Raw genomic sequence first — 21,227 nt, forward strand, 5'->3', positions numbered from 1 at the left:
TTCAGAAAAAATAAATGATTAGAGATTCAACTTTCTCTTAGGGCAAACTGTTAACAAGAAAATAGATTGATTCAAACATCTTTGCAAGTTTAACTTCATTTCTGAGCAAAACCCAACCAACTCATAATGTAGGATTTCCTTGGTCCGGTCTCCAAATAGTCTAGAGTTCAGTAATTTCGAAGGAAAATTCTACAGGCCAACCAATGCTCCTAGATCACTCCAACCTTTCTTCCTGAGATTCTGTGTGTTAAGGATCTCCTCTTGGAAAACCAAATAGTTGAAAATTTTGACCTGAGCTACTTCTGTATTACAAAACAGTTTTGATTTCGTTGGACTTTGAAAAGGAGTTCTAGTGCCAAATTCTCTTATCTAAAATCGAAATTAATGGTTTTTGGCCATAATAAAATTTAAGTTTGCTGGATTATCGTATAATATACCAAATATATCAAAAAAAAATCATTAAAAGATACTTAATTAGTAGTTAAATTTTTTGAAAATTTATTTCACATCTAAAATCTTTAATAGTGGTCATATTTATTCAAGCCTGATAACCAGTTATTGTAGGAATACCAAAAATTGGAGTTTCTGTGGTACCAATCTCAGTGCCAGTACTGCCCACTAACCACTTGATATTCATCTCTTATCTAATGGCAACATAGCACACCCATATGAAATATTTCTATGGAAGAACATCCAGAGTATGCCTTCTTTCACCTTTTAAAATCTAGGACTTTCGAGATGAGGCTGAAGAGTTCCACCTTTCCATTTTTTTTTCCGTCTCATTTTCTAATGTCATTTAATGACATGCCTCTTTCTCGGGTACATTGAATGACATGTCTTTAGTAATTTAATGGGATATTTGATTAGAGAGAGTGGGGGTCTGAAATCGGATTTAGAACGGATGATTCCCATTCCAACCGTTTGGTTGGAAAGAGTCTCATTCCGATTCCGATTCCGAGGTGGAATGGGAATGGCTCAATTTATATAGAACTCAATCCCTACTCTTCTCTATGGATTTAAATTTTTATTCCAATTCCGATTTCGATTTCGATTTCCATCACGAACCAAACGCTTCGGGAGATTTGACCATTTCGATTTCGATTCTTGGCCATTCCGATTCCCATTCCTATTTTGATTTTGGTTGCGAACCAAACACTCCCTAAAGGACAAGAGGAATAATTATCAGTATATTGACATTTGCCTCAAAGTTGACGACCCAATTAATTTGCTGATCATTTGGGATGCATTTGGTTAGTCATTAATTTTTTTTTTATTTTTTAATTTTAAAAAAATAAAAATTAAAAAATAATATTCGGTAACATCATGAAAAGTAAAAAGTAAAAATTAAAATAATTAAAATAATTATTTTATATACAAAGCAAAAATTTTTGCTTTCCAAAATTTACTTTTTTACTTTTTTTTTTTTTCTTCTCACGTCTAAAATGCCAAATCAAAAAGTAAAGAATCCGAATCCTTCTCTCTCATCGAGTTTTTTATCTCCCCCCTCCTTCTCCCTCCCTTCTTAAACCCTTATCCCTCATCGAGCTCTTCACTTACCGTCTCCAAATATTATTTTTTGCTTTATAGTAATGTAGTTACCGAACATATTTTTTACTTTTTTATTTTTACTCAATAGTAAAAATTAAAAAAAAAAAAAAATATTTTTAAAAAATCAAAAAGTACAGCCAAACGCATCCTTAATTTACATGGTTCTCAACAAATTCTAAGTGCATGGAGTGGGGTAATCTGAAGTGACACAATGAATATTTTAAATACTTCCTTAACATTATCGTCGGATCCGTGGCGCAATGGTAGCGCGTCTGACTCCAGATCAGAAGGTTGCGTGTTCGATTCACGTCGGGTTCAAAATCCCGATCCCGAAACGGATCTTTATTTTTTAAAAATAAAATAACACATTCTCCTGGAATAAACTTTCTTCACAAAAAAAAAAATTACAAAAAAGATCAACCACCCCATAAAGGATCCTTTCTAGAAAAATTTAATTTTTATAAGGATTCTATAAAAATTTACTTTTTCCAAAAAATAAAACAGATCTTCTCTAAAAAAATATTTTTCAGAAAAAAAATATACAAAAATTTACATTTTTCCAAACTAACTTAATAGGAAAAAAAATACAAAAAAGATCAATCGCCTCATAAAGAATCTTTTTTAGAAAAATTTAATTGTTATAAGGAATCTATAAAAAATTACTTTTTTCCAAAAAATAAAACCAATCTTCTCTAAAAAAATATTTTTAAGGAAAAAATACAAAACTTTACTTTTTTCCCAGAAAAACTTCATTAGAACTCGCTTTCATGAATTTTTCAAAAATCATTTTTTAGAGAAAAATAAAAATCACTTTTCCAACAAAAAACATCTAATAAGCTCTTAGGAAATTTTATGTCTTGCAATTCAAGCAAGCCACAGGAGTTGTTTTCTTAAAATTTAAGAGAAATATGAAAGCTGTGATTCTAAAAAAATTCATTGCTTTTACAAAAAAAAAATTTAAAAAAAATATTTTCTTTTAAAAAATATTAAATAATTTATTTTTTGGCTAAAAAATCTTCTACCCAAAAACCTAAGAAAGATCAATCACCTCCAGCTGGATCTTCTTTAAAAAGTCATTTTCATTCAAAAAATTCTAATTTTTTTAAAATTTTTACAGAATATTCAAAAAATCAACCTCATCATCACAAGTGTTCTAAGCTCATAATTTATTTTCTTTCACCAAAGAAACTATAATTTTTTTTTTCAAAAAAAAAATACTTCCATAAACCCATGAAGCACTGGTTTCACACAAACTTGAAGTGGCCTTTCGAGTGAACTATGGGGTGACAAGCTCATGTTTTGATATCAAATACCTACTAATAGGGTAGATTATAGGAATTATTTTGTAAAATTTTGAGAAATGAAAATTATGATTATATAAATTAACTATATAATCTCAAACAATAGATGTAATATCAAACAATTTAATTCCAAAAATTCATTTTTTTCAAAAAGATCCATAAAAAATACTTAAAAGAAGGGAAATTCTTTGTGCACCGCGGGCGGTGCACAAAATTCGACATGGAGTGCATTGTCTTGTCGATTGTCCAAGTAGTCCTACTTTTCAATGCGTATTTAATGCCTGCAATTTCATTTTTCGTTTGAAATTTTGAATGACGAAAATACCCTTCTCTTTGAAATAATTATGAGATCATGTGATATATTATGAGATCCTACATTAAATTATGACTTTCTGCACGCAGGATGTCATAATATGATCCAGAAAATTATGACATCCTGTGTCAAATTATGACTTTTTAGACGCAGAATGTTATAATATGACCTGAGATGTCATAATATAGGAGAGACATCTTTGTTCAACCACTTTCTAACTCGCATTTAATACTTATAGTTCCAGTTTTTTGTTTGAAATTTTTGAATGACGAAAATATTCCTACTTTTTAAAAAATTTAAAACATCCTGTGGCATATTATAACATCCTGCGTCAAATTATGACTTCCTATACGCAGGATGTCATAGTATAGACGTAAGATATTATAATTTTTTTTAAAAATAGAAGTATTTTCGTTGCTCAAAATTTCAAATGAAAAAGTAAAACTACAGATATTAAATATGCATTGAAAAATGATAGCTATGTGGATCAATCAGATATGACGGTGTGCTCCACGTCAGATTTTCTATACCACTTGCGGTGCACAAAAAATTTTCCCTTAAAATAGTTGTTTTATGGACCCATCAAACGCTGATTTCATGCAAAATTGAAGCTATCTCCCAAATTAACTTCAGAGAGATAGGATAATGATTGTACGAGGCAGCCATAGGATTTGCCTGTTAAAATTGAGAGGCGTATGAAAATTGTGATTCCTTAAAAATTAACCATGTAATCTCCAGCGATCAAATTTAAAAATTTATTTTTTAAAAAGGTGTAAAAAAAGGCACTGAACAAGCCCATCCAATGTTCGTTTTCCCAAACTAAAGTGGCCTTTCAAATGAATTTTAAAGAGACAAGCTCATGATTTGATGTCAAGTGCATTCTTGATAATACACTTGTGATTCTGGTATGAAGATTCTGATTCTGTTAGCAGCTGTTGGGATACACCGACCGACCTATTGCCGACTCATCAGCGCGATCCATCCTCGACGCCGACTCGACTACGGGTCCCGGTCCCGACCATCCATGAGAATGGACCGACCGACTTCGCCCGACCGACGGTGGCGACACCGACAGTGACTACCGATCGTGCCGACCGGAGCGGATCGGCCTAACGGGCCAACGTCGCCTCCGATCGCCTGAGAGCCGATCCCTCGTCACCGACCACCTATCGGGTGGGACACCACCGACTCACCATCGGTTTGGACAACTGACGTCCTACCTCTACAGGCCCTTCTAGACACCGAATGAGCGGCATGGGCTGCAGTCCTATCAGCAAATGCCGTACGAACGCCAGGGGCATTGTCCTGCCAGAAAATCTGGGCGCTGTCCTGCCAAGGACGCAAATTAATTCCTAGGACCTGTCAGCTCGTCAACGACGTGACAACCTCCGACGATTTGACAACTCTCCAGTTGTCTACATCACCGACGGCGGGATACCACCTCCTACTATAAATCGGGGAAGGCAACAGTGCTAAAGAGGTCCCTTCGAAAACTCTCAAGCTCTCTTCTCTCTCTCTCTCTCTCTCGTTGAGCTCCTTCTTTCCTTTTCCTGTTGCCTAGTCTCCTCTCCTGACTTGACCGTCGGAGGGTCCCCGCCGGAGCCACCTCCGGTCAGTGCACTTTCTTTTGCAGGCGCTCCGTTCGACGACCAGGCGACGAGGGATTGGCCGCAACAGATTGGCGCGCCAGGTAGGGGGGGCGACTATGACCAACAGCACCAGGGATTATAGCCCCCACGAATTCGAGATGACAAAGACAAGAGCTCAGATCGAGGGTCACTGGATCGGCGAGGCGCTCTTCCGTCGGGAAGAGGCCTCTCCTCCACCCTCCATGGCGGAACCTAGCTCTCCGCATCCTGTAGTGACCACGGAGGCACAGATCGCGGCAATCGTGCGACAGATGACCGTGCTGACAGATGCGGTCAAAAGCCTTCAGCAACGACCAGCCCGGGTGCACCCTCATCGATCGAGCAAACGGCGGCACGTCCGATACCCTCCAGGAGCAGCCGCCGGCGCCGCACAATCTCCGTCACCTCCTCCAGAGCATTTGCCACAGCACTCCCATCGGGAGGAGGAGGAGGGGTGCCCCGCGGCGTGACACCCGTCGGCTTCGACGACCATCTCCTTCCCAGCTGGAAGAGCGAGGAAGGAGAAGCGGCCGCGACCACCGTTCGCCTCTCTCTCGGATTCATCGGGAGACTCCACCCTCGGGGTCTCTCAGCACCGACGGATCGACGACTACGAACACAGGTTCGAGAAATCGACCGTCGGCTTGCCCAATTGCAGGTGGACGGGCAGAAGTCCTCGAACGATGTTGACTTTCAGACCGCCCAATCTCTCTCTCGACTCATCCTCGATGAACTGATACCCAGTCGATTCAAGATGCCGCACGTGGAGCCTTATGATGGCTCCACCGACCCAATCGACCACCTGAAGAGCTACCAAGCTCTCATGACGATCCAAGGGGCAACCGACACTCTCCTTTGCATCGGCTTCCCCGCCACGCTCCACAAAGCTGTCAAGGGCTGGTACTCCAATCTTCGATCGGAAGTATCCACTCCTTCGGGCAGCTCGAGCACTCTTTCATGGCCACATCCTTGAGGTTCAGGACCTCAATTAAGGGACATGGCCATGCCCCGGCCATAAAGCGCGGGTTGAGGGCGTCCCGGTTCACCTACTCCTTGGACAAAACCCTCCCCCGAACGTATGCTGAATTGCTGGAGCGCGCATACAAGTACATGCGCAGGATGAAGGAGCTTCCGACCGACGCCTGACTGAACCCAAGGGCTCGAAGGAGAAGCGAAGGAAAGGTCGGGACCCTGCCTTGCCTAGCAAGCCCCCAACCGACAGTCGGGTCTCACCCCCACAACGAAACCAGAGGTCCCCCCGACGGTGGAGCCCAAGGCCGACACGCCCCAGGTACGACTCCTACACTCCACTCTCTACTCCTCGTGTACAGATTTTGATAAAGATCGAAGGGGAAGAGTACCTGCGACGGCCTCCGCCTCTGAAGACAAAGGGCCTCGACCAGCAGAAATACTGTCGATTCCACCGGGGCCACGGCCACAACATCGAGCAATGCATCCAACTTAAGGATGAAATTGAGACCCTCATACGCCGGGGATACCTCAGCAAGTTCCGAAAGAATCCGCCGACCCGACCTGTCGCCGATCAACGACCCCAACCGACTGAAGAAGCGACGAGTAACCGACCTACGGTCGGGGTCATCAATATGATTTCCAAACGGCTGGGCCCGGGGACGTCTGCTGAAGGAGAGCCGACGAAGAAGCCACGCCCGGATGATGTAATTACTTTTACAGAAGAAGATATCCGGGGCATCCAAACCCCCATGATGATGCTGTTGTTGTCTCGACAACAATAGCAAATTATGATATAAAAAGAATCTTTATAGATAATGGAAGTTCAACAAACGTTCTGTTTTACTCGACCTTCTCCCAGATGCGACTATCGACCGACCGACTCAAGAGAGTCTCTACGCCCCTGATAGGCTTTGCTGGAGATGCTGTCGTGGTGGAGGGAGAGGTCACCCTGCCTGTGACGGCTGGAGCCGAACCACGACAAAGCACAGTCCACTTGACTTTTGCAGTCGTCCAAGTGCCCTCAGCCTACAACGCCATACTTGGAAGACCCGAACTAAACACCCTCAAGGTGATAGTTTCGATGTATCATCTTCTGGTTCGGTTCCCGACCAAAAATGGAGTCGGAGAGATGTGCGGAGATCAACGCCTCGCCCGACGATGCTTTCAGATCTCTACTCAAAGCGACGAATCGAAGGGCCCCCTAACGGTCGACAAGCTGGACCAACGGGAAGAAGAAGAGCGGGGTGAGCCGACTGAACAGCTCGTTCCCATCACGATAGCGGGAAACCCCGACCGAAGGGTGTGGGTCGGGTCTCAATTACCCGACCCCGAGAGACGACATTTGGCGGAGCTACTGAAGGCAAATACCGACGTATTCGCCTGGTCGGCGGTGGATATGCCGGGAATTCCTCCAGAGATGATGACACACCGACTCAACATCAACCCAGCGATGAGGTCGGTAAGGCAGAAGAAAAGGTCTTTCGCTCCAGAAAGACAGAAGGCCATCGACGAGGAGGTGGATAAGCTACTCGAGGCAGGCTTCATCAGAGAGACCACCTATCCCGATTGGCTCGCCAACATCGTAATGGTGAAAAAAGCCAACGAAAAGTGGAGGATCTGCATTGACTACACCGACTTGAATCGGGCCTGCCCAAAGGACAGCTTTCCACTTTCGAAGATCGACCAGCTGGTGGATGCAACGTCCGGTTATCGACTGCTCAGCTTCATGGATGCTTTTATCGGGTACAACCAGATCCAGATGATGCCCAAAGATGAGGAACACACCGCCTTCATGACCGTCAAGGGCCTCTACTGCTACAGAGTAATGCCTTTCGGACTGAAGAACGCTGGCGCCACCTACCAACAACAAGTCAACAAGATCTTTAAAGACCAGATCGGGTGCAACATGGAAGTGCATGTCGACGACATGCTGGTGAAGAGTGCGCAAATTCTGGATCATGTGCGGGATCTCGAAGAAACCTTCCGCACTCTACGACGACACCGGATGAAGCTGAACCCGACTAAGTGCACCTTCGGAGTAACCTCGGGGAAGTTCCTTGGGTTCCTCATTTCACAACGGAGAATTGAGACCAACCCCGAGAAGATCAAGGCCATCGTCGATATGCGACATTCAGACACCAAGAAGGAGGTGCAGCAACTTAACGGAAGGATCATCGTGCTCAGCCGATTCATTTCTCGGTCGGCTGAGAGATGCCTCCCATTCTTCAAAACCCTGTGACAAGCCAAGCATTTCTCTTGGCCGGACGAGTGCCGACAAGCCTTCGAGGAACTGAAGAAATACCTGGCTTCTCCACCACTCCTTGTAAGATCGGAGGTCGGAGAGATCCTGTACCTTTATCTGGCTACCTCCCCGGAGGCAGTTAGTTCGGTGCTCGTCCGAGAGAACGAGAACCGAGTCCACCAATCGATATATTATGTCAGCAAAGTGCTTCATGAAGCTGAGACTCGATACTCGAAGGTGGAGAAAATAATTTTTGCTCTGGTCATTTCAGCACAGCTGCTCCGTCTGTACTTTCAGGCACATGCTATCGTGGTCCTCACCGACCAACCCCTGAGAGCAATCCTGCACCGCCCTGACACATCGGGACGGCTGACGAAATGGGCTGTGAGACTGAGCGAATTCGACATCCAATACCGATCGCGGCCTGCTCTCAAAGCTCAGGTTCTAGCTGACTTCGTCGTCGAATGTCCGACAACCGACCGACCGTCGGAAGAGTGGGGCCCCGGGGAGGTCGGGACCTCTGAGTGTGACCCCGATTCGGCCTGGGTGTTGCACATCGGCGGAGCCTCCAACGCTCGAGGGAGCGGGGCCAGTTTCCTGCTCACCAACTCGAAAGGAGCGGTTACCGAGCACGCCCTCCGATTCGACTTCAAGGCCTCTAACAATCAGGCCGAATATGAGGCGCTCGTCGCGGGCTTGAGATTGGCACTGGAGCTCAGGGTCGATTGACTCAAAGTCTTCTCCGACTCTCAACTGATCGTTGGGCAAATCAAAGGCGAGTTCGAAATGCGGGATCCGACCATGGCCAAATACCACCAAAAAGTAAAAGATCTCGTGGCACCCTTCAAGTACTTCGAGATCTTTCACATCCCCAGGGCGAAAAATGCTCGGGCCGATGCACTCTCCAGGCTCGTGACATCTAACTACGACACCTAGGGCCGGACGTTCGTGGAAAGTCTTGAACGACCGAGCGTCGACAAGATCGAAGAGGTGCTGCAATTGGCGGCGGAGCCGAGCTGGATGGACCCGATCGCTCAGTACCTGACCAACGGATCTACCCCCGAGGATCCTGCGAAAGCCAAACGATTTCGGTGGGCAGCTTCCCAATATGTGATGATCGACGGCAGACTATACAAAAGGTCATTCTCCCTTCCCTTGCTGAAGTGCCTAGGGCTGACTGACGTGGACTATGCCCTCAGAGAAGTACATGAAGGAATCTGTGGAGATCACTTGGGGGGAAAGTCCTTGGCTTACAAAGTCCTGCGACAGGGCTACTACTGGCCCACTATGAAGAAGGACGTCGTCGAGTTGGTTCGGAGGTGTGAACCGTGCCAAAGGTATGCCAACATACAACACCGACCCGCCAGCCAGCTTGCTCCAGTCATCGCCCCGTGGCCCTTCGCCCAGTGGGAAATCGACATACTCGGACCCTTTCCTCCGGCATCCAGACAACGAAAGTTCATCATCGTCGCGATCGACTACTTTACAAAGTGGGTGGAGGCCGAACCCTTAGCACAGATCACTGAGCGGAAGATGGAGGACTTCGTACAGAAGTCCATCATTTTTCGGTTTGGACTGCCAAACACCATCGTTACCGACAATGGGCGACAGTTCGACAACCAAGACTTCAGAGACTTCTGTGCAAGGTTTCAAATCACGCACCGACTAACCTCGGTCGGACATCCACAGTCCAACGGTGAGGTCGAGGTGACCAACCGGACTATACTGCATGGACTCAAGATCCGACTGAATGAAGCCAAGGGCCTCTGGGTCGAGGAGCTGAACTCCGTCCTGTGGGCATACCGGACGACACCCCCGGTCCCGACCGGAGAATCACCTTTCAGCTTGGCCTATGGAACGGAAGCCATGATCCCGCTGGAGATCGGGTTGCCATCAACTAGGGTTGAGCAGTATCGTGAGCCGGATAACTTCGAGTGTCGGAGAGCCGACTTGGACCTCTTACCCGAGCTCCGACGCGACGCACAACTTCGTATGGCTTCCTACCGACAAAAGGTGGCCCGATATTACAACGCCAGGGTGAAGTCGAAGCTCTTCCGACCTGGAGACCTGGTCTTGAGAAAGGCGGAGGTCTCGAAACCCCTGGACCGGGGAAAGTTATCCCCGAACTGGGAGGGACCCTACAAGGTAGCCAACACCTGCAGACCGAGAGCTTACCGGCTGGAGACCCTAGAAGGGACGGCCATCCTACGGTCTTGGAACGCCGACAATTTGAGGTTGTACTATCAGTGAACTCTGTATCTCCCCCATTTGGAATACGAACTCAGTTTAGACCTCAGAGTCTGGAATTTCGACTCTTCGACTGTTGTTCGGCGCTCACCAAGGGATGCGAGCCCCGACATCCCAACTCGGGCTTAACGTCCCACAGTGGGCCGTCGGGCCGACCGCCAACGATGCATCGGACGCTCAAAGGATCGATGCATCTGCGACAATGGGAGTTACACTCCTTCTACATCTAAAACTCTTGGCCAAAATGATCGAGCAGAATGATCGGCCGACTTGCCGACCCTGCTTCGACTGGGAAAGGCAAAGCGCCAACGCAACCAACGTCGCGTTCGCGACTTACCGACTGGGTCACGATCGGTCGAAGGGTATTCGGCTTACCACCATTTATCACACGGCACGATGCAAATGCCCGACCTAAGTCTGGGTAGTGGGAACTTGACTTACCATCGCTTTCCCGACCAAACACGTCGATGCCGTACGCGATGTATCAGACGCAATCCGACCGATCGCATCGGACGACATTCGGGTCATCGGGGTGCACCCGAAGGTCGGTCGACCTTCGTCCCCGCGAACGACCTTCGACTCCGCTAGCATGACCGACTCAACGGACTCCTGCCTCAAGTCGGTCGACCCCCGACTCATGCCAGGATGACGTACGTTCGACTCTGGCATCCAGTTTACAACCTAACGACGGACGTTCGGCTCAGGTCTTAGGACGGGCGGTTAATGGTCGGAGTTCGTCTTGCCTACCCTATGGCGTGCTACCGACTATCCCGACTAACAACTTGGGATGTCGTTGAGTGTCCCGATATGGTATGTCGGGACTGCGACTCTCCGACCCTGTGACTCCACGACTCTAAGTACATTCTGACAGGCAAGAAGAAGAAGTCGAAAAGAAAATCAAAAATCCCTTAAGTACATTTAGGTCTACAAAATTAAGCCGAAGTCCGGTTACAAGTGCGCAAGGGAAAACAAAAGAAGATAAGGCCACGATCATCCTTCGAAGTCAATCTCTTCGACCGAGGAAAGCTCGGGGATGACCGGTGTATCCACCATGATCGGCGCTGGGTCCATTATCGGTGCTGGGTCGACGGTCGGCACTGGATCGGAAGTCGGCGCTGAATCGAAGATCGGAGCCGAGTCAAAAGTCAGGACCGTCTCTCCTTCGGCGATCTGCTCTGGGATGATCTCTTCCACCGCAGCGGCATCTCCCGACGACGGGTCGGCCACCTCTTTCGTAGCTTGGTCCTCGGCTCTTGGTGAAATGATAGCGCTGAGGTCCAGCTTCGGGTACAAGGCCTGGACCGCATCCCGACCGTCTTCATACCCCACCCGGTACGATGCGAAGCCGGTTTCCAGCAGTTCCTCCCGATACCTATCGGAGCCACGAAAGTCATCCACCGCCCGACTCAGTGACTCCTTCGCCGACCTCGCCTCCGCTTCCACCCAATCGAGAGAGTCCTTCACCGACTCCGCCTCTACCTTCGCTATGTCGGCATCGACTTGGGCAATCGACAAGTCCTCCTCGACCTTGGCGAGATTCTCCAGGCTAACTCGGAGCTGCTCGCGTTCAGCCTCGAGCTCGACGACGATGCCATCTCGTTCGCGCCGCAGTCGGTGCGCGGTTCGACCCTTGCGCTTGGCTTCCTTTCGGGCCGACTTAAGTTCGGCCCCGAGACGAGAGATCTCGTCTTCCAGCCTCGCCTCCCGGTCGGTCGACTGCTTTAGATGTTCGACCAGCACCACCTTGTCAGCTTCGATGGCCGTTGCCCTGTCCTTCCAGGCCTCCCGGACGTCCCCGAACCTTCGGTACCCAGCCTCAAGTTCGGACATAGTATAAATCAGCTGCAAACGTGGACTAACCGTCAGGAAGGCAAAACAATGAAAATAGTAAGAAGGAAAGAGACGAAGCGAAACTTACCCGGACCAGGGTCGGATAGAACGAAGACAGCATCTCGATCACCTGCCGAGCTTTCAGGACCTCCACATCGGCTGGGAGGAGGATTCCCTGGCATAACCTCCTGACCAAGTTATGGTCGGCCAGAGCCGACGCTCCTTCGGGGGCCTGAGCGTCGGGTGACACGGTGCGACTCCCCGACCTTGAATCGTCAGCGGGGGCCATCGGGGCTTTCCCTCGATCGGCCGCCCAGGCCCGTAGATCGGGCAAGGAGGGGATGCTCGAACTTGACTGAGCACCCCCTGTTGCAGCAGCAGGCACCGATGGATGACGTTCGGGTTCCCGAACGACGTCCGACGCCCCTCCCATCGACGAAGCCGCCGACGTTCCTTCAGCTGCTTCCTTCGCCGGCTGCTCCTCCGGTCGCACTGTCGGAGCCGATAGTGCGATCACTGGCTCCGACTGATCGGCCACCGATGCAGCGACGGTCGGCGCCGTTGTTGATGGTTTCTTCGACGGTCGTGATGGTCCGGTCCCGGACGCCGGCCTCTTCCTCGCCACATACTATCTGATTTCGACATCGGTCGGCCTCATCCTCGACGGCGTCCCTGCGATTTCGACAAGAGGATCAGTGTATGTTCGGGGACAAATGTGAAATGGAAAACAACCGATAGATCGGGCGGTACCTAGACGGGGGACCAGGCTCAGGCCAGCATCATAGAGGGCTTGTTCGGTAACAAGCTCCCTCTGCTTTGGGACCGACATGTCCTTGAGTCGGTGGAAGTCCTCCCGATCGTCCGCCTCCACTCGGCTGTTCTCGTTTGCCTCAGTTCGAGGCACGCCCCAGTGAGAAGGAAAGCCCCATGGAGAAGGAGAGGAAACAAAGAAAAACTGATTCTTCCACCTATGAATGGACGATGGAAGGCCAGTGATGAAGGAAAGACCCTTTCGGGGGTTGAAGAGCCACCACCCTCGGGCCTTAGGGTGGGGTCGGAGGAAAAAAAATGCCCGAAAGAGAGAGATCCGAGGGTTGGTCAGCAGGAGCTGACACAACAGGGCGAAGCTGATTATTAGCCGAACTGAGTTCGGTGCCAGCTGTGCCGGACAGAGTCCATAATAATCTAGCAGATTCCGAACGAACTCCGGAACCAGAAGCCGAAGACCAGCCCGGAGGTCCTCGACGTACAAAGCCACCGGGCCCACGGGCGGGTTGTTAACCCGACCCCGGCCCAGGGGCGAAAAGTCGAAACTGCTCCGGGATACGAAACTGATCCTGAAGCCGATCGACATTCGGCCCCGAAAGCGAGGAAACCTCAACTTCTGGAGTCGATCGAAGGTCATCGGTCGGATTTTCCGATCGAGCCTCCTGAGGTGAGGTCCTGGCCATGACACCGGAACCAAGAAGAAGAAAAAACCAGAGAAGAAGAAGAAGGAGAAGGAAAAGAAAAGGTTTCAAAGAAAGCAAGAGCAAAGTAAAAGGGGGCACGAACTCCGGATGAACCTTTGCGAGAATGGGGGTGGGGGCAGCTGCCGGCGACGATGGAGAGACCGTTTGGGGCAGTCTCCGCAGCAAGACCGTCAGAAATGAAGCTTTGAGTACAAGTGGCCCCTACATATATAAGGTTGTCCGACGGCCAGGATGTGGCCACACCGACCGAGACCTCTCGGATGGTCGACACGTGGCGGCATCCGGGTCCTCTTCCGGCCCGGCGGTTCGGTGCACCCATCCCGGATCAGGCCACATCGCCTTCATTAATGCGAAGGACGCCGGCCCAACGACCTCCTGATGCGTGGCAGAAGGGCCGCGCCCCAGAATTAAATCGCCTACGGCGATTCGCGTCCCCGATGGGATGCCTGACGGTGGCCCGCGCTCCCAATGCCAGCGTCGGATGGCGGTTTGCGTTCCCCAGAAGGTGCCGGACACCTGATCGTCTGACATCGGATCGTCCGACACCCGATCGTCTGACACCGGATCATCCGACACCCGATCGTCTGACATCGGATCGCCTGACATCGGATTGTCTGACGTCGCATCGTCGAACGACGGGACACCTGATATCGATTTGTCCGGATCGTCCGCTGGTGAGATCAGCAAAATCAAGCCAGGATGCAATGAAGAATCCACTCCTTTCGCCCAACGCCCCACCCGCATGGAGACGCAAGCCAGCATGACATCAGGCTTAGGAGTGGGGGGGGCAACTGTTGGGATATACCGACTGACCCTATTGCCGACTCACCAGCGCCGACCCGTCCTCGACGCCGACTCGACTACGGGTCTCGATCTCGACTGTCCATGAGAATGGTCCGACCGACTTCGCCCGACCGACTTCACCCGACCGACTTCGCCCGACCGACGGTGGGCAACACTGACAGTGACTACCGATCGTGTCCGATCGGAGCGGATCGGCCTAACGGACCAACGTTGCCTCTGATTACCTGATATCCGATCCCCCGTGATTGACTTCCTATCGGGTGGGACACCGCCGACTCACCATCGGTTTGGATACCTGACGTCCTACCTCTACAGGTCCTTCTGGACGCCGAATGAGTGGCATGGGCTGCAGTCCTATCAAGCAAACGCCGTACAAACGTCAGGGGGCATTGTCCTGCCAGGAAGCCTGGGGCGCTGTCCTGTCAAGGATGCAAATTAATTCCTAGGACCTGTCAGCTTTGTCAACGACGTGACAACTCTCTAGTTGTCTACATCACCAATGGCGGGGCCATACCACCTCCTACTATAAATCGGGGAAGGCAACAGTGCTAAAAGGGGGGTCCCTTCAGAAAAAACTCTCATGCTCTCTCTCTCTCTCGTTGAGCTCCTTCTTTTCTTTTCGCTGTTGCCTAGTCTCCTCTCTGACTTGACCGTCGGAGGGTCCCCGTCGGAGCCGCCTCCGATCAGTGTGGACTTTCTTTTGCAGGCGCTCGTTCCCGGTGATCAGGCGATAAGGAAATTGGCCGCAACACGAAAAAAAAAAAGCCATGTTCCATCAAAATTCATTGAGATCATGAACTGCGACAAAGGCAGGACTCGAGCTCGAGTCGCTTGCAGCCAACCTTGGCGGCTTTAACGGACCGAAGCACCTGGTGCCCTCAACATCGGCCAATTAATTACGATTTCTTTTCGCTTTAGTTGGTCGTGTACATGGGTTGCATGAATGAAGAAAGCTGGTGAAAGCATCTTGACTACCAGTGTCTGTGCAGTGGGCAAAAGCACCTCGGAACGACTTTGAAGTACACATGCAGGTAATGCTGTGTCATTTTAAGATAAGCTGGCATGGGGTTCTAATTATTAATAGATGCATGGACGAATTTATTTAATATTTCCTAGATGCCTAAAGCCTTAATTAAGTCACTTTGGTTAATTTTGACATGCCTACAGCCTTAATTAAGTCACTTTGGTTAATTTTGTCACCAGAGATTTGTTAGTTTACAGTTAGCAAGGTGATATGTCAGAGCCATGCAAATTCAAATTTCCATCATGACTCCCATAGAACTACTGCAATGGAGTTAGGAGCCGCAGTCATTAGCACGGAGTCATGTGGCTTGTTTTGGCTGAAGAATGTCCAAAGAGAATGGTGAACTTTGCTCTGCCTCACTTTCAGACCTGCGGCCATGTAGTTGGGAGACCAAGTTTGTCTTTGATGCCCCACTTGAGAAAACTGCTTGTTATCCATCTCTGTGATACAGAAATATATAGTTAGTACTGTCACTCTAATGGCGTCTTGGCTGAGACCAGAGCCGGCATCTTGGCTTGTTTTAATCTGTCTATTTACCATGTCTTTGCTGTTTGGGATCAAAGTTGCCGCATGTTTTTAAGACCATTCTTGGGGAGTTAGGTTAAGCCATAGTTAAAATATTTACAGGGAAAAAAAAAATGAGAGAGAAAGATAGAGAGAAAAATGACTTTATTATTTCTATTTCAATCATATTTGGCACATCTCAAGAATTATATATATTAATATACAAACTTCATATAAAAAAAATAATATAGATCGATACAGAATCATGCTAACAAAGAAAAATATTATGAGATCATATGAATAAAGATAAATATTATGGATTGTCATATGTTCTTTATAATTATGTAATTATCTATAATTAAGTGATCTTTAGAAGCATGTGATCATCTAAAATCAAATGATTACTAAAATTATGTGATCGCCTAAAATCATGCTAACACTCTCTCTTAAACTCAAGTTGGTATTGTAGGTACCAATTTGAGTTTGGAAACTATATCATAAATGAACTCAAAAACCGACGTGATAGATTAAGAGCTGACATTTTATCATGGAAACTGATGTGGCAGATCAGAGATATCATAGTAGCTCAGAAGCTGATTTAACAAATCAAAAATTAACATAGCAACTCAGAAGTTGATATGGCAGATTGACAAATTTGATGATATAACTGTGAGAAGATATACAAAAAGTGACAGTCACAGTAAAAATCGATGTTAAAAATCAAGACAGCTAAATTTCAATGATCTTTACGGACAAAAACATGACAGAAGAAAAAGCCAGCACTCAAAGAAAAAGCAATCAAAAATTGATGATGGAGAGAAATTTGTCAAGCAATGATAAAAAAAGATGACCAAAGATTTGAAGTTGAGGAGAAAATAATGGAGAAGAACTAAGAATTCATCATAAGATAGAGAATCTTCAAATATTAGTTTATCAAAAAATAGAGAATCTACAGATCTACTAAAAAATAGAGGATCATAGGAAAACAAAGAACGATAAATTGGCAACAGGGATCTTCAAAGCTTGTGGAGGTGGCAATGACGATCACAGCAAAAGCAAAAGAGATGATGGTTTCATATTAGATGAGCGATGGCTTTGATACCATATCAAAATATTTATAAAAAAAAAATAACAGAGAAAGATAGGGAGACAATGGCCTTTATTATTTTTGTTTCAATCGCATTCCATATATCTCGAGGATTATATATACTAGTGTATAGACTTCATAAAAGAAAAAAAAATATAGGCTAATATAGAATCACGTTAACAAATGAAAATATTATGGAATCATATTAACAAAAAAATATTATGGATTGTTATATGATCTCTAAAATTATATAATCACATAAAATCATGCCAACAACCATTTTATTAACTCATCATACATTTTTGCAGCTTACCCTATTGCTCATTATTTGGAGCTTTCTTTTCGTTACCTTTTTTTTTTTTCACTACAAGAATATTGAATATTAGCAACGATATTAGTAACGAAAAAAAATTCTATCATAAATAATACTTTTTAACCACCATAAAATCAATCAAAAATCTTACCATCACTAATACTATTAGCGATGACAATTTAATTATTAGCGACTGTAAAAGTTATTGCTAACAGTGTTTAAATTCTTTTAATTTTTTATAATATTTAAATATAAAATAATTATTAGCAACAACGAATTGGGGTTATTAGCAACGAAAATTTTACCATTGCTAATAATTTTTTTAAAAAACTTGAATAATAATTTAAAAAAAAAATTTGAAAATATTATTAACGACAGAATTATTGATGGTGATATTTTTCTATCGCTAATAATTTAAAAATAATTTGGGTTCAATTTAAATTCAATTCAAATTCGATTCGAATTCAATTTGAAATCCTGTCAAACCTAATTTAATTGACTTTGAATCTAAGTCCTACTTGAATTATAAAATTTAATTATCTTCAAATTAAATGAAGCAAAATCAAATTTAATCTGATTTAAATTAATTAAAAAATAATTTTTAATTTTGATTCAATTCGAATCCAATTTGAATTCGATTTGAATCCAATTCGAAATCCTATCAAACTTAATTCAATTAGACTTTGAATCTAAGTTTTAATTAAATTATAAAATTTAATTATTCTTAAATTAAGTCAAATCTAATTAAATTTAATTTAATTTAAATTAATTAAAAAAATAATTTTTAATTTAGATTCAATTCGAATCCGATTTGAATCCAATTCGAAATCCTATCAAACATAATTTAATTAGACTTTAAATTCAAGTCCTACTTGAATTATAAAATCCAATTAGCCTCAAATTAAGTCAAATCTACTTAAATTAAATCTAATTTAAATCAATTAGAACTTGATCCATGATTTAATTTGAATCCAATTCGAAATCCTATCAAATTTAATTTAATTAGACTTTGAATCTAAGTCCTATTTAAATTATAAAATTTAATTAGTCTCAAATTAAGTCAAATATAATTAAATTAAATCTGATTTAAGTCAAATAAGACTTGATCCATAATTCAATTCAAATTCAATTCAAATCTGATTCGAATCTAATTCGAAATCTTGTCAAACCTAATTCAATTAAGCTTTGAATCTAAATCCTACTTAGATTATAAAATCTAATTAATCTCAAATTAAGTCAAATCTAATTAAATTAAATTTGATTTAAATCAATTAGAACTTGATCTATGATTTACTTTGAATCCAATTTAAATTCGATTCGAATTCGATTCGAATCCAATTCGAAATCTTGTCAAATCTAATTCAATTAGACTTTAAATATAAGTCCTACTTAGATTATAAAATCTAAGTAGCCTCAAATTAAGTTAAATCTAATTAAATTAAATCTAATTTAAATCAATGAGGATCAGATCCATGCTTTAATTCGAATCCAATTTGAACCCGATTCGAATCCAATTCAAAATTCTGTGAAACTTAATTCAATTAGGCTTTGAATCCAAGTCCTACTTGAATTATTAAAATTCAATTTAGTCTCAAATTAAATCAAGCCTAATTAAATTAAATCTAATTTAAATCAATTAAGACTTGATCTATAAATTAATTAAGTTCAAAAAATTAATAAAATCCGATAATAATTTTTAACCATCCAAAAAATGACCAAAGAGAAAAAAATTATATTAAAAATTAATATTAAAAAATATTAATAGTATTAGTGATGGCATTAGCGATGGAATAATTTGCCATCGCTAATAATTTAAAAAAAATTATTTTAAAATTTTTTAAAAAAATTAATATTAAAATTTTATATTTTAAAAAAAATTAATAGTATTAGCGACGGTGGATGGGTATTAGTGACGATAGTTTCTGTCGTTAATATCTTGCTATGTAAAATGAAGTTTTACTGACCGTATTACGGACAGCTGTGCTACCGTCGATAATAGTCCGACAAAAAACACTCCTAGTCCGTTGAAAGGAAAAAAAATTATATGCTCGTTCTCCTCCTTCCCGTGAATCCCCTCTCATTCTCCTCCTTCCCGGCTTTTCCCCATCTCCCCGGTGCATCTTCCTGATCGATGGTGATCCCCCTCCCCTGCACGTCCTTCCCGGCATTCCCCAATCCCCACGCATCCTGACCCCGCCAGCCTAATCGCACAACCCCTGGCCCATTGCCCCCAGCCCGTAGCCTCGATCCTGCGGCCCTGTCCCCGCATTAGCGCGCTTACTATTGTGAGTATTAGCGATGGTATTAGCAATGGCTAGTATTGTCTAATATTAGTAACGGTATTAGCGACGGCCGTTGGACTCGTCCAGCTTGCGGCACCTCCAACTCAATCGAAGGATAGAAAGATCATCCATATCCAAAGCCACTCATAAGTACTACATGCTCAATTAATATGTTTAAAATTTAGTAATTTTAATGTTAACATTTATTCTTCGAAATCAATTTTGCAGCACATTCAGAGAGCCTTCTACATCTTGTGCTGTTATCGGGATCATACATCGATTGATGTCAGGATCGATGAACCAGTTCTCGAGTTGACTGTCCGTAGCTCGTGATGCGGCATAGGAGATAGTTCTGGTAAGTCAAAATTAGTTTAATTTTTAAATTCTTAGTACATTGGTATTTTAATTATATATTAATATACGTTTGCTTCTATCTTGTAAGAGTACTATCGATTCAAGACTCTCCAGAATGAGGAGGCTGGCCATCGGACCTTCGAGGAGGTGGCCACACGAAGGCTCCGAGATAACCTCTACAGCCTCAGGCAGTCCGCCATCCAGCACTCTGATTCTCAGTCACCATCAGATTGGAGGTTCTTCACGGATTACTCTATACGGACGGATATATGGCAAGCCCTCTGTGACCAATGGAGCAATGAAGAGTACTCTGGTAGCCAGCAGAAGGTCCGACAGAATCGGACCATCCAGTAGGATCCGATCAGACACACGGATGGCTCGATCGGCACACATATTGTGATCGACAAACTGGTAAGAAATTTATACCAAAACTCTTCACTGGAACTATATAAACTGTTATGTGCATGCTTTAATTAATTTAATTTTATTATTTACTTATTGTAAATATATCAGCTAGGTCATCCACCAGATCAGCTATAGTTGTGGCGAGCCACACACCAGTCTAGAAAGACTAGCAACTATTTAGATTTTACATCGTGACAGATAACAATAAGAATTTCAAACTTTATTTACTAATTAAGTTGTTATAAGATCTAATTTTTATATTAAAATTAATGTATTTATGAACTGTACAGATGCATTATGCAGTGTATGTTACTGAGAGGTATGGCGATGACCCGTCTTCTCAGCCCCCCTTGACCTTAAGGAATGGCTAAGCATTACTGGGGGGGGGTGAGTAGAAACCAAATCATAAGATTCAGCTACAGCTTCGACCCTCCACCAGCTTGATATCTTTTGGCATCCTCACAGGCCTCAACGTCCCAGACTTGAAGCAATACGTACACGGAGGAGATCGTGCAGAGGCTTCTGAGTCAGCGATCTCAGAGCCTCCTGGATGTATCTGCGATACGGTCCTGAAGCTTCTTCAGGATCTATAGCTGCATGACCAATTGGGCTCATCATCCCAGCCATCATATCAGGTAATTATATTACTAAACCCTTTTACTTATTTTAAGTTTTCATATTTAGAAGCTTCATATATTTAGATTTGAGTCCGAAAAGAAGATCTAAGAGCTAAAAATTCAATCTAACCATCTAATCAATGGGTCGGGGGTGTCTGTAGCTCCGTATCATCGAATGAAATGTATAGGAATAATCTGTTTGAGAATAGAAAGATACACCTTCATATCGAAAGATACACCTCCATATCAAAACTTACTAATATTATTTTATTTTTTCATTACAG

At 44.5% G+C, this 21,227-nt stretch overlaps 1 non-coding gene across 1 annotated transcript; it reads left to right on the forward strand.

The window, feature by feature from the left end:
- Window positions 1-1,794: 1,794 nt before the first annotated feature.
- Window positions 1,795-1,866, forward strand: TRNAW-CCA (transfer RNA tryptophan (anticodon CCA)). The gene has a single exon. It is a non-coding gene; the product is annotated as a tRNA-Trp (tRNA).
- The last annotated feature ends 19,361 nt before the right edge of the window (window positions 1,867-21,227 follow it).

This window comes from Elaeis guineensis, chromosome 6 (assembly GCF_000442705.2).
Source record: "Elaeis guineensis isolate ETL-2024a chromosome 6, EG11, whole genome shotgun sequence".
In the NCBI taxonomy this organism is placed as follows: Eukaryota; Viridiplantae; Streptophyta; class Magnoliopsida; order Arecales; family Arecaceae; genus Elaeis; species Elaeis guineensis.